Source organism: Crinia signifera, chromosome 2, assembly GCF_055691185.1.
Source record: "Crinia signifera chromosome 2, ASM5569118v1, whole genome shotgun sequence".
In the NCBI taxonomy this organism is placed as follows: domain Eukaryota; kingdom Metazoa; phylum Chordata; class Amphibia; order Anura; family Myobatrachidae; genus Crinia; species Crinia signifera.
The window spans coordinates 348,999,962-349,012,230 of NC_139218.1; the positions used below are offsets into that span (position 1 = coordinate 348,999,962).

General features: G+C 47.1%; 1 protein-coding gene across 2 annotated transcripts in view; it reads right to left on the minus strand.

Moving 5' to 3' along the window:
- The window catches only part of LOC146057900 (serine/threonine-protein kinase Nek5-like), a 63,180-nt gene extending 55,799 nt beyond the window's left edge, over positions 1-7,381 (minus strand). For both annotated transcript variants that reach the window (XM_083169714.1, XM_083169713.1), the window contains exon 1: positions 7,308-7,381. The gene's annotated coding sequence lies outside the window, so the exon portion shown is untranslated. The remainder of the gene's footprint in view (positions 1-7,307) is intronic.
- Between the last annotated feature and the right edge of the window lie 4,888 nt (positions 7,382-12,269).

Genomic DNA, 12,269 nt, shown 5'->3' on the forward strand with positions numbered 1-12,269 from the left:
TGGGACTGAGTAGATTGCTCTTCTGAGGGGGCTTCAACCCTCAAGGGAGTCACTCGAAAAGCCCAGTGGAGTATCCATTCCCATGCCAAGGGATAGAAAATGCCCTAGGTAGGAACGGAGAATTGATAATACAATATACATTACATACTTAATAACATCTATCAATAAAAGAAAATAGTCTGGGCTTATATTCAAGGAACAGATGCATTCTGAATTGTTCTTCCCATTTAGTTAACCCATATATCATGTGGTGTGTTACTTGTATATCCTATATTAGTGTTTGTGGGTAGAAATAATAAATAGTAGAGAAAGAAGTTGTATATTTATGTGCATATTTCGTGTGTACATTTCATTTTCAATATAATGTATATATATTGTATTATCAATTCTAATATATGTACTTTTGAAAAAAAATTCAATAAAAAAACTACTGAATTGAGGTAGGACCTGAGAAACACTTGGTTGGACGCTGACTGGCTCGCTGCCTGGAGCCCGAGGCTCCACTGTGCCCCCGGGGAAACTCGGGGGTGCCTGAACACTGCACAGGTGATCCAGCTCACCATGCCTTTTGGCTGGGGTAGGACAAGATTCGGTACTCTTTACTTAGTTGGGCGCCCATCGCGGGGATCGCGGGCATCGCGGCCAGTACATTAACGGCCGCGACGCGATGCCCGCGATCCCCGCGATTTCCCATAGGGTTCAATGTTAAATTTAGTGCTGCCCGCGATTTTACATTCAATGCTTCAATGGCCGCGATTTGGCCATAGGAATCAATGTTAAATGTGCCACAGCGCCCAAATGTGGCACAATTAACACTTAAATGTCCACCAAATTTGTAACGCCACCCCACGATCCACGCCAACCCGAAGCGTGGCGAGTGCAGCGAGCCCGCGAGGGGCGGCGGTACGCGTCCTCCGACCTTTTCATACCCCCACTATCCACGTCGGCGTGGAGTTGAGAATAGAATAGTGTGGCGAGCGCAGCGAGCCACCGAGCCCGAAGCGTGGCGAGCGCAGCGAGCCCCACGAGGGGACGCGGATACCTCTGAAGCCCGCGTAGGGCCACGTTTACCTGTGAAGGTATCCGCGTCCCCTCGCGGGGCTCGCTGCGCTCGCCACGCTTCGGGCTCGGTGGCTCGCTGCGCTTGCCACACTATTCTATTCTCAACTCCACGCCGACGTGGATAGTGGGGGTATGAAAAGGTCGGAGGACGCGTACCGCCGCCCCTCGCAGGCTCGCTGCGCTCGCCACACTTCGGGTTGGCGTGGATCGTGGGGTGGCGTTACAAATTTTGGGGGACATTTAAGTGTTAATTGTGCCTATTTGGGCTCTGTGGCCCATTTAACATTGATTCCTATGGCCAAATCGCGGCCATTGAAGCATTGAATGTAAAATCGCGGGCAGCACTAAATTTAACATTGAACCCTATGGGAAATCGCGGGGATCGTGTCGCGGCCGTTAATGTACTGGCCACGATGCCCGCGATCCCCGCGATTTCTTTACCCGCGACCCCGCGATGGAGATCGTGGGCGCCATGATAGGTAAAGAGTACCCAATTTTCAGACCCCCACCCCAGCCTTCTGGCTGGGGTCTCCTTATTTTTTTTTTCTCTTCCTTCTTCACGTTCGTCACTTTTCATGTTTTCTGTTTACTGTAGTGTGTCACTTCTTTTTGGGCTGTGTGTATGATCCTTATGGGCTATCCACTCCCCGATGTACCAAAGCTCTCATCCTTTTGGGGAGATCTGCGGTCCCCCGAGGGCAACCCGAGCCGCAAGGCGGAGGGAAGCCAACTGAGGGTCTTTCCAAACTTCGGCGCAGAGGACCCACCATCCTAACCCTTCCAGGGGTTGAGGAAAGAGGGTCTCTTTGAGCTACGGCGAAGATGACCCACCGATCCCTATTTTCCCCTCCTTTGGCCTTCTGGCTGAGAGGGGTTAGGGGAGTAACGGGCCCTTCTCCTTTGGGGAAACGGTCATCTGTCAGACAACACTTAGGTCGACTGGCCCGAATGTCGACAGGGTTAAAGGTCGACATGGGTCAAGGTCGACATGACTTAAGGTCGACATGGGCCAAGGTCGACATGGGTTTAGGTCGACAGTCATTATTCACTGATTTTTTGAGCCGACAGGCGGTATTTCATGCCCTACCATCCACTAGGGCGTGGTGGGAGAATAAAACAGTGTGCCGAGCGTAGCAAGGCACCGTGCCCAAAGCATCGCGAGCGAAGCGAGCGATGCGAGGGGCTGCGGTTCAACTCCAACTGTGTCCATGTCGACTGAAAAACTCATGTCGACCTAATGACTGTCAACCTAAACCCATGTCGTCCTTAAGTCATGTCGAACTTGACCCATGTCAACCTTTAACCCTGTCGACCTTGGGGCCAGTCGATCTTCCGGGATCGACCTAATGACTGTAGACCTAAGTCTGGTCTGACAGATGTACCGATTCCCTCCTTTGGGAGAGGGTCCATAAGTACGTATGGCCCCCTATGCATGATTTAGGTCACTGCACTGGGTGTTGGGAGTACACCTCGGGCTCCCTGAGTTTCTTTAAACTCAGGGGTATAATACCCTGTTCTCACTGCCGCAAAAAACAGGGTTTTTTCCGGGGCATGCGGAAAATTCCCGTGTCGCGTCTTAGTGTGAAAGTGTCTTTTCGAAATTTCCGGGTGTTATGCCCCGGGAATTGGACACGGGTTTTTTGCAGGGTTTTTCCAGGGTAATACACGGGTGTACGCAGTGTGAACGGCACAGACCCGTGTTTTTCTCACATGATGCCAAAAACAAAGCTCATTGGGGGATGTAATCATGTGATATGTGACGCCCATGTGACGTCCATTAAATGCTACGCAGAGGAGGGGAGAAATGGCGCACTGGAGGGATGAGAAAGTGTTGGAGCTGCTGGCTGTGAGAGGAGAAGAGGAGATTAAGAAGCAAGTGACCGGCACAATGAAGGACTCCACAGTGTATTACAATATCGTGAAAATCCTGTCTGCCCGTGGCATCATCAAAACGCAGCAGCAGTTAGTGAACAAACTGAAAGCCCTGCGGAAGCAGTACAGTAAGGTCCATGACCGAAATAGGAGGAAGAGTGGTGGGGCCCGCATTGACTGGGCATTTTATGACCAGTGCAATGTCATATTTGGGAACTCTGCACTGGCAAACCCCATATCACTGTCCTCCTCCAGCACTTTTGCTGCCAGTGCTGCAAGTGAGTGTGAAGATAATGATGTAGAAGCAGCACCAGCAGCAGCAACACCTATTGATATGAAGGCCATAGATAGTGAAATGGATGCCTGCTCAGTCCATTTCCACACTGGCTGAAGCTTCATCAACACCGTGTGGCCAGCTACCACCATTACCATCCCCATCTGTGTCCGGAACAGGGCATTGTGTTGAAGGGAGTAGTGCTGGCCGTGAATCAACGCAGCAAACCGATAATACACGTCCGCAGTTACGCAGTAACAGTAAGTTTTTGTATTACATTTCCACATACCTATATAACACAATCCGCAGTTTAAAAACATAGGAAAAATTGCTCCATGTAGCTATTGTGCAGGAGGGAAATATAGGCCTCAAGCACGTATGGGACCACACTGCTTTGTGATTGATGTATTTTGTAAAAATGAACACAAACATGATCAGCTTGTGTATATTAGGGTTCAGAATCATCCCTGTCAGCAACATTGCTAACAGCTATGAATGTGAATTGTGCCACAGACCCCCCCCCCTTACCATCCTCAACACGGTATGCAGTCCTTATGGTGGGTTCCTAGTGTATGGCCACCTACAATGTAATTGTGTAAGTTTTTGAAACATCAACTTTGTAGGCTACTGTACTAATGTATTGTGTTTGTTCTTCCCATTGTTTACAATGTTCCACAACGGAGGAAGCGGGCCACCAAAATGGAGCAAGCCACAAAGGCCATGACTGCCGTAATGATGGATCATCTGAAGGAAATGGATGTATCAATGCAAGCGCACGAAGATGCTCGCCTTCAGCGATTTATGGACAATGAGCGTGATCTACAGAACACTTTCATTTCCGCAATTGTTGGTATGCATGAGCGTATAAATCGTGAAAATCGCGAAACTCAATTGCAGTTCCTTAATAGCCTTTTCTGTAGAACACAAGGCTATGCACAGCCCCCAATTTTTACACCCCAGCCCAAGGAAGCATGGCGGCACACAGTGTGTCACAGCAACCACCATTGCCACATCATTTTCAAGTGTATTCGGCTGAAACACAACACCATCCACCAATTCCTCCGCATGCCCCTGAGTATCCTGCTGTTATAGCACGCCCACCATCCAATCCTCGCCAGGCTCCTGAGTATCCTGCTGTTACAGCACGCCCACCATCCAATCCTTGCCAGGCTCCTGAGTATCCTGCTGGTACAGCTCATCCAGCCAATCCTCCCCATGCCCCTGAGTATCCTGCTGGTACAGCTCATCCAGCCAATCCTCACCATGCCCCTGAGTATCCTGCTGTTACAGAATGCCCACCATCCAATCCTCGCCAGGCCCCTGAGTATCCTGCTGGTACAGCTCATCCAGCCAATCCTCACCATGCCCCTGAGTATTCTGCTGGTACAGCTCATCCAGCCAATCCTCGCCAGGCCCCTGAGTATCCTGCTGGTACAGCTCATCCAGCCAATCCTCACCATGCCCCTGAGTATTCTGCTGGTACAGCTCATCCAGCCAATCCTCTCCATGCCCCTGAGTATTCTGCTGGTACACATACTGAACAGCAGCCTGCATCTGGCCAAAGCCTATACTACCCCTATTACCAAGAGTTGTAAAACTGTTTAAGCTGGTTACAGATTTTTCTTTATATATGTTTGTTTAGCTGGTCTGTTTAGATTTAGGCATTATTGAAATGTCATAAAGTATTTTATTATTTACATATAGTTTGACATACCAATTGTTTATTTATGTACAAGAACGTATATAGTCAAAATAGTTTTTATTCATATTTTAAAAAATATTATAATAGCCATGATAAAATGTATGCAGTGTGCTGGTGAAAAAAGTCCTATTTAAAATCACATCATCTTTAGCCAGCAAATTATAGCATTTTAAAAAACAGCCAATCACAGCAATTTGTACAAATGCCCCAACAGCCAATCAAAGCTGCTATTACATTCCACACACTTGTTGGAAGGCAGAGCATGGAAAGCAGTGTGCAGTGTGAATGGGGTCTTTTGAGCTGAGAAGATCAATGCCCCCCCAAAAATCTGGCAAGAAAAACCTGGGATTTTGCAGGGGCGGCAATGAGAACATGGTATAATATTCCTAAATGTGCCGTAATAATGTTTATATTATACAAAATGTACAATCAACATGTAATGCCAGTGTTATGTTATGCTAACAGAGACTACTGTGTTTATACATGTACAGTAAATGATTCACACTGCACTTAGCATTGAAAATAATTATATGACTTAAAAAGTGAAATGGAAACTGCACTATGTAAATAAAGGCGCGGTCAGACAGACAGACAGACAGACAGACAGACAGACACAATGTTATCAGCTAACAAGTCATGGTACTTGTTTCCTAGAACGGCCACAGTCGTTACTACTCGTGTACCTTAAGTTAAGGTACACGAGTAACGCGATGGACCCGATTTCCTTTGAAATCTGGTACATTTTGCCGGCAAAGGCAAAATCGCGTTAATCGCGTCGGTCGCGTGCATTAACATGGCACGCGACCGACGAGATTAACGCGATTTTGCCATAGGGTTCAATGTTAAAATATTTTTAACATTGCAATCGCGTTGATCGCGTCGGTCTTGTGCCATTATAATGGCACAAGATGCGATGGACGCGATTAACTACATTTTACATAGGAAACAATGGGAAAAGGCCCAATATGGGCCATTTCTCATTTTATATGCCCCCGTCATGGGTATTAATTAATGCCCCCCCATTGTGAACGGCACCCCACGATTGACGCCAACCCGAAGCATGGCGAGCGTAGCGAGCCCGCGAGGGGCGGCGGTACGCGTCCTCCGAGCTTTTCATACCCCTACTATCCACGTCGGCGTGGAGAATATAAAGTTTGGCGAGCGCAGCGAGGGGACGCGTATACCTGTGAAGTTATGCGCGTCCGCTCGCCACGCTTCGGGCTAGGTGGCTCTCTGCGCTCGCCACACTTTATATTCTCAACTCCACGCCGACGTGGATAGTAGGGGTCGGAGGTCCGAAAAGGTCGGAGGACGCGTACCGCCGCCCCTCGCGGGCTCGCTACGCTCGACACTCTTCGGGTTGGCGTCAATCGTGGGGTGCCGTTCACAATGGGGCATTTGAGCCATCAGGGGGGTTTAAAATTGGGGTCTGGGGACAATTTTACATTGAATCCAATGTGAAATAGGGTCCCAGGGACCCTATTCACATGTGAAACAATGTAAAAATCGGGTCCATCGCGTCGGTCGCATCGCATGCGATTTAGTCGCATGCGATGCGATCAACGCGATTTTTCCGACCCGATCAAAATCGGTGTGGCCATGCTAGGAAACAAGTACCCAAGTCATTTTATATAGAGACTTTTAAAAGTTCACATTGTACAGTTTTATTGAGGATTGCTACATTTAGGGGTCTATGTACTAATGGTGTCCACACACGCTGCGATTATCGTGTGCAATTTGATATCTTTAGTTCAAGTCGCACCGTGTTGCGATGCAATGTGCGCTCACATGTAGTCAATATCGAAAGGCAAAATAGTATGTGCACTCATGTATTTCTGTACTACATCACATGCTACTGTACTACATGCTATTAAAGTGTAGCCAAAATCTGGTGTAGTTCAAATGGCACAGTGTGTACAGTCCAAACTGCATAGCACACATTGTATAGACACAAATTACATCAAGCACACATCTCCCCATGTGTGGACACCATTGGACAGAGATGAAGTAGTTAGGACAGTCAACAAGTTCTAAACTGTCATTTTTCAAACACAGCTGTAAAAAAAACTACTGGCTGGCTGGTACTACTCTATCCAAAGCTTAGCAAATAGAACCTTTGTCTAGAACTGAAAGTGATGTATATCTAGTCCAGGTTACTGTACACAAGAATTACTCAGCACTTCTGTCATCATAGTGTACATAAGGGGTATTCCTGGAAGCCCCTCCTCCTGGTTACTATGGATAGTAAATGCAAACATCAAGGGAGAAGAACTCTTCCAAATGTCTCTATCACTCCCCAGTATATAATCCTTACATCCCCACTGCACCAATCAGTCCACCTACAATACCCGGGCAGATAATAAGCTACTGTACCACAACAAGAAGGATCATACTCACAGAGAGGGCTGCTGGCAGCCTGTCTCCCACTGCTTCTAGGTAATCTGAGCAGTGAGCACAAGCGCAACCTGTCTGGGTGCAGAACACAACATGCTCTGACCTGCTGCCTTATGGGAAATGTAGTCCAGCTACTCCAATACTCAGGGACAATACTCACCTGCATCTCTTCTCCTTGCCTCAAGAAAGAAGGGGTCATTTTTATATCAGGCATGAATTCATCTAACATATAACATGAATTTAATAGATATTAAAATAACAATTAATAGCACTTTAGTGTAGACACTGTTAAATGAAAAATGTAGCAAATCTGCTAATATGTTGTGTCCCCTCCACGTGCACCATGCCATATATAATACCATTTATGTTCTTATTTAATACTTCTGATCCCGGCTGTTCTGAATCTATAGGTGGGACGACAGTGCCAATTTGCAGAAAATGGGGCTGATTCAAAGAAAGCAGGCCGTGGCAGCTAGATATATATCATATAGTACCTATGCATATAGCAGCACCAAATATTGGTATATTTTTTTTACCATTCATAATGTCGACACGAGAATGCTGACAGCTTTAATTTAGCTGTTCATGATAATTTATCAGGTCAGCACAGATGAAATGCAGACATGATTATGAATGAAACAAAACAAAACAGTGCAGCGCTGACTTACCTACTATTAGCTTTCACACAGCCCCGGCAGTGTCCTCGTGGTAACGTGGTTGTAGGATAAGGCTGATTCTGCAGACAAATTGGAGAATTTTGCAGTCTATATGGCTGATAACCACAGAAACTGCTCAGTGGCGCAGCTGTGCTCAATCATGCAAATACCAAATGGGGTATATGAATATATGAAAATTTATTAAAACATAATAATAGACAAAAATTCATATTCTCAAAGTGCACTTTGTATTAACACACAGACAAACAAGACTCACAACATGTAACAATTAAAAGTCACTGGCTTCAAATGGCTAAGGCTATGAGGCTAGAAATGGCTCATATTCCTTAGGGCATAGATGTGCAAATTTGTTGAGGTATAAAGCACCTTATAGTTACCAGTCCCGCTCTTGGTGGATACTCCTTGGCACTATTTATAATCCTTTAGATGGAAAGGTATTTGCCAGGTTTGCAGTTTCCCTGCCTTTACCAGAGTTGCGCTCCGGATAGTTGTAATTTGGGAGGTACTCCTGCACCAATCAGAGTCCAGCAAGCCACACTTGGGTATTGTAATAGCGGTATTCTGGGCACAGATACAGTTCAAAACGCGTTTCTCCGCCTATGTAGAACACATAAGCGGCTTCCTCAGTTGATTCTGCAGACGTTGATGAGAAAATGTCGGCATATCAACAATGTCAACATAACTGTCAACATTGTGCTGTATCCCAATGTATCGCCCACTCGCCTGGGGGGGGCGGACATTACTCACCAAGCTTCAGGTCCGCTCGCTGGTGACGTCATCCAACAGCGGCCGCAGCCTGGTCACAAAGTGCAGCATAGCCAGTGGCGTCACAAGGGGGGTCCAGGGGCTGCAGGTTGTTCCCAGATGTCACCCAGATGCAGATTTATTAAGCTCAGTGAAGTTATAAAGTCCCTGGTTTTTATCACCAGCCAATCAGCTCTTAACTGTGTAGTTACAGTCATGGTTTGAAAAATGACAGTTAGGAGCTAATTGGCTGGTGATAAAAACCAGACACTTTATCACTTCACCGAGCTTAATAAATCTGCCCCTGACTTCTCTGCAGTGACATGAGCATCCCTCTCAACTTTTACAGATATGAAAGCAGGACTCCTGTGCACTGCTTGCCCCACGTTCTCGAAAAGGGGGTGTCGTTATGGCAAATCGGGGCATCGATTTGCAGCAATGCCGCAATCGCGAACCGTGCCTCTGTTTTTCATTACTATGGGGGCATGGTCAACACTCTGTGAGCTCCTAGCATGCCCTCAGTCCCTCTGTCTGCTGTGAATAGACGCTGAGTGCATGCAAACAGCATCTATTCACCGCTGCAGCAAGTCGCAGAGGGTCTCCCAACTGCACCCCGCCACCACCACGGGACACTGCTACCCACAGGTGGGATGGCAGGACAGTCCCAAAAAAAGGGACAATCCTGTGAAAATCAGAACAGTTGGGAGGTATGGACCAGAGCCAGGTGCTGCAGTGTGACATTATCTTGCAGCACTTGTCTCCTGTCACTGAAAACGAGCCAACAGGGCTGGTATAGTCTAAGTACTAAGCTTCAAAAAGTGATAAGGTGGAAAGTGATACTGTATCAGCCAATCAGCTCCCAACTGCTAGGGTTGAAAAATGAGTTATGAGCTGATTGGCTGGTAGTTTAGCACTCTCCACTTTATCTCTTATTGAAGCTTAGCACATCTGACGCTTAGTGGGCAGCCTGCATGCCCTCGGAGTGAATTAATCAGGGGGGCATCTCCAGCAAATCCACACCCCTGTAGTGATGTCATCGGGGCACCTGAAAGGCCCCCTTTTAAGAAGTCATGTCTCCTTTTAAGACGCACCTGCCGTTAGTGCACGCAGGGGCTCCCAAATGTTACCAACCCTGGTGCTGCCACTGATGCAAGGAATCATTCTAAAAACTGAATCTGTTTGCCATATGCACGCTTCAGAATAGCATGGAATGATGGTTATATGCCTACTACTGTGACTCTCCCACAAAACAGTTCTCTTGCATGCATCTGCAAAGTAGCCATCCAGCTGAAACGCAGAGAACCGTCCCAATTCATACTGTAGCCTTCATCAAAGTGTATCTGCACTGTACTCTGCAAGCAATTGCTATCCGCGACTGCTTTCTCACTAACCACTAACTCAGAATCAACACCAGTATTCATCAAGGGTGTGGTATATTAGGTCGAGTCCATGTGGATGGTATGAATATTCAGAAAATGTTTTTAAAAAAATCCCATGTAAACATTTTCATGTGTCAACCATTGCAATGTGAACCATTTGACTATGTGGACCATTTTGACCATGGGTCTTCAAACTGTGGCCCTCCAGATGTTGTGAAACTACAAATCCCAGCATGCCTTGCCACAGTTTTAACACACCCTTATAGCAAAACTGTGGCAAGGCATGCTGGGATTTGTAGTTTCACAAAATCTGGAGGGCCACAGTTTTTTGAAGACCCATGATTTTGACTGTTTGGGCCATATGCACATCAACCTAATGACTGTCAGCCTATGATCTGGATCCCATACATCAGGTTCTTAGACATTAAGGGTGAAATAGGATGAGAGATTCAGAAAGTGAGAGATTTGGTAAGAAATCTCCAGGTTGTTTAAAGCGGCAATCATTTACGCTTCCAAATCAAATGGTTTTGCAGTGTAAGTGATTGCCGCTTTAAAAAAAGTGGAGATTTCTTACCAAATAGAGTTTCCCCCTTACTGTATGTAATGCCCCCATGATATATTAATATGGGATATGTTCATCTCCTCCTGCTGTGTGTGGCATGATGCTGTCATACATGGCTTGGGTGATGCAATTTACGCTGTCATGTTACATAGATAATCATTAACTCTATGCCTAAGGATAGAAGAAACCTGTAATTCATGGTGCTCGTGGGACATGTATTTATATGTGTTGATTAAAGAATATTAATGGCATCACAAGCACTATAAATAAGTATAATGTAATGCTGCATAGAACGTCAAGCAGAAGTTTGACAGATAAAATGGGCATAGGGTGGCATTGGCATTTGAATGCCCTGCATTTCCTGGGTGTACCCACAAAAACGGTGGGTGCGCGACACCGCAATTCTAAGTCAGTCCAAACTGACCATCGAATGATTTTGCCCCTGTACGGTACCCTGCGGGTGGATGTTTATGCAAAACATTAATTCGCAAAGCGATTGTGATGTTTGGAGAGCGGCAGGGTGCGTGCGTTCGCATGCCCAGTGGCTTTTGCTGGAATTTTGCTGCTTAGCGAGTCAATCAGAATGACCCCCTATAAGCGGCACTGCAAATGTGGTCATTATGTGTATAAGCCACACTGCAACTATGGCTATTATGAGGCACTACAGTATGATGTAATGTGAATATGGGTTACTGCTATGAGGTATAATGAGAATGCAATTGTGCTACTGTGGGCACAATATGAATTGAGGGGTGACCATGGGGGAGATTCTCTAAGAATCGCCGCCCCCCCTTCGCCGGCCATCGCATTTATAATTATCGCATATGTTCTAACATATGCAATAATTATAGCAAAGGACAGCTCTTGCGTTAAGAGCTGTCCTTTGCGGTGAGAGTCGCCGGGTCCCAGCTGGTCCCGGCGGCTCCCCCCTCCCTCCCTCCCTCACACACCCGGCGCTGCTGCTGCTGCGCCGGGCTCTCCTCCTCCCTGCACCCGGAAGAGGATCAGTGCAGGGAGGAGGTCACAGGTCCGGGCAGCACAGCTCTGTGCTGCCCAGACACAGGTGAGGGGGCGATGCGGGGTGGCGGGGGTCCGTGTGGGGCGGCGGGGGGTCGTTGCGGGGCGGCGGTGGGATGCGGTAGAAGCCCATTGGCTTCTATGGGGCATCGCCAGATTTTTCTGGCGATGCCCCCGCCGCGTTAACCCGGCGGGGGATGCTTACAGCATCCCAAAATGCGGTAAAAACCCCCGATAACAGGGTTTTTACCGCATTTCTTGTTTAGAGAATCCCCCCCCCCCCCCATGCCCCTTCGTTGTAAGTCCCCCCACCCTTTTGCCTTCGGCACACATTTGGGGTTATTCTGGTTCACTCTCTCTGACAAAATTCTTCTTAGATGGACAAAACCATGTGCACTGCAGGTGGGGCAGATGTTACTTGAGCAGAGAGAATTAGATTTGGGTGGGGTTTTACGTCAAAGTGAGATCTATATTGCAGCGTCAAAATAAAGCAGTCAGTATTTTCCCTGCACAGAATCAAAATAACTCACCCAAATCTAATTCTCTCTGCACATTTTACATCTGCCCCACCTGCAGTGCACATGGT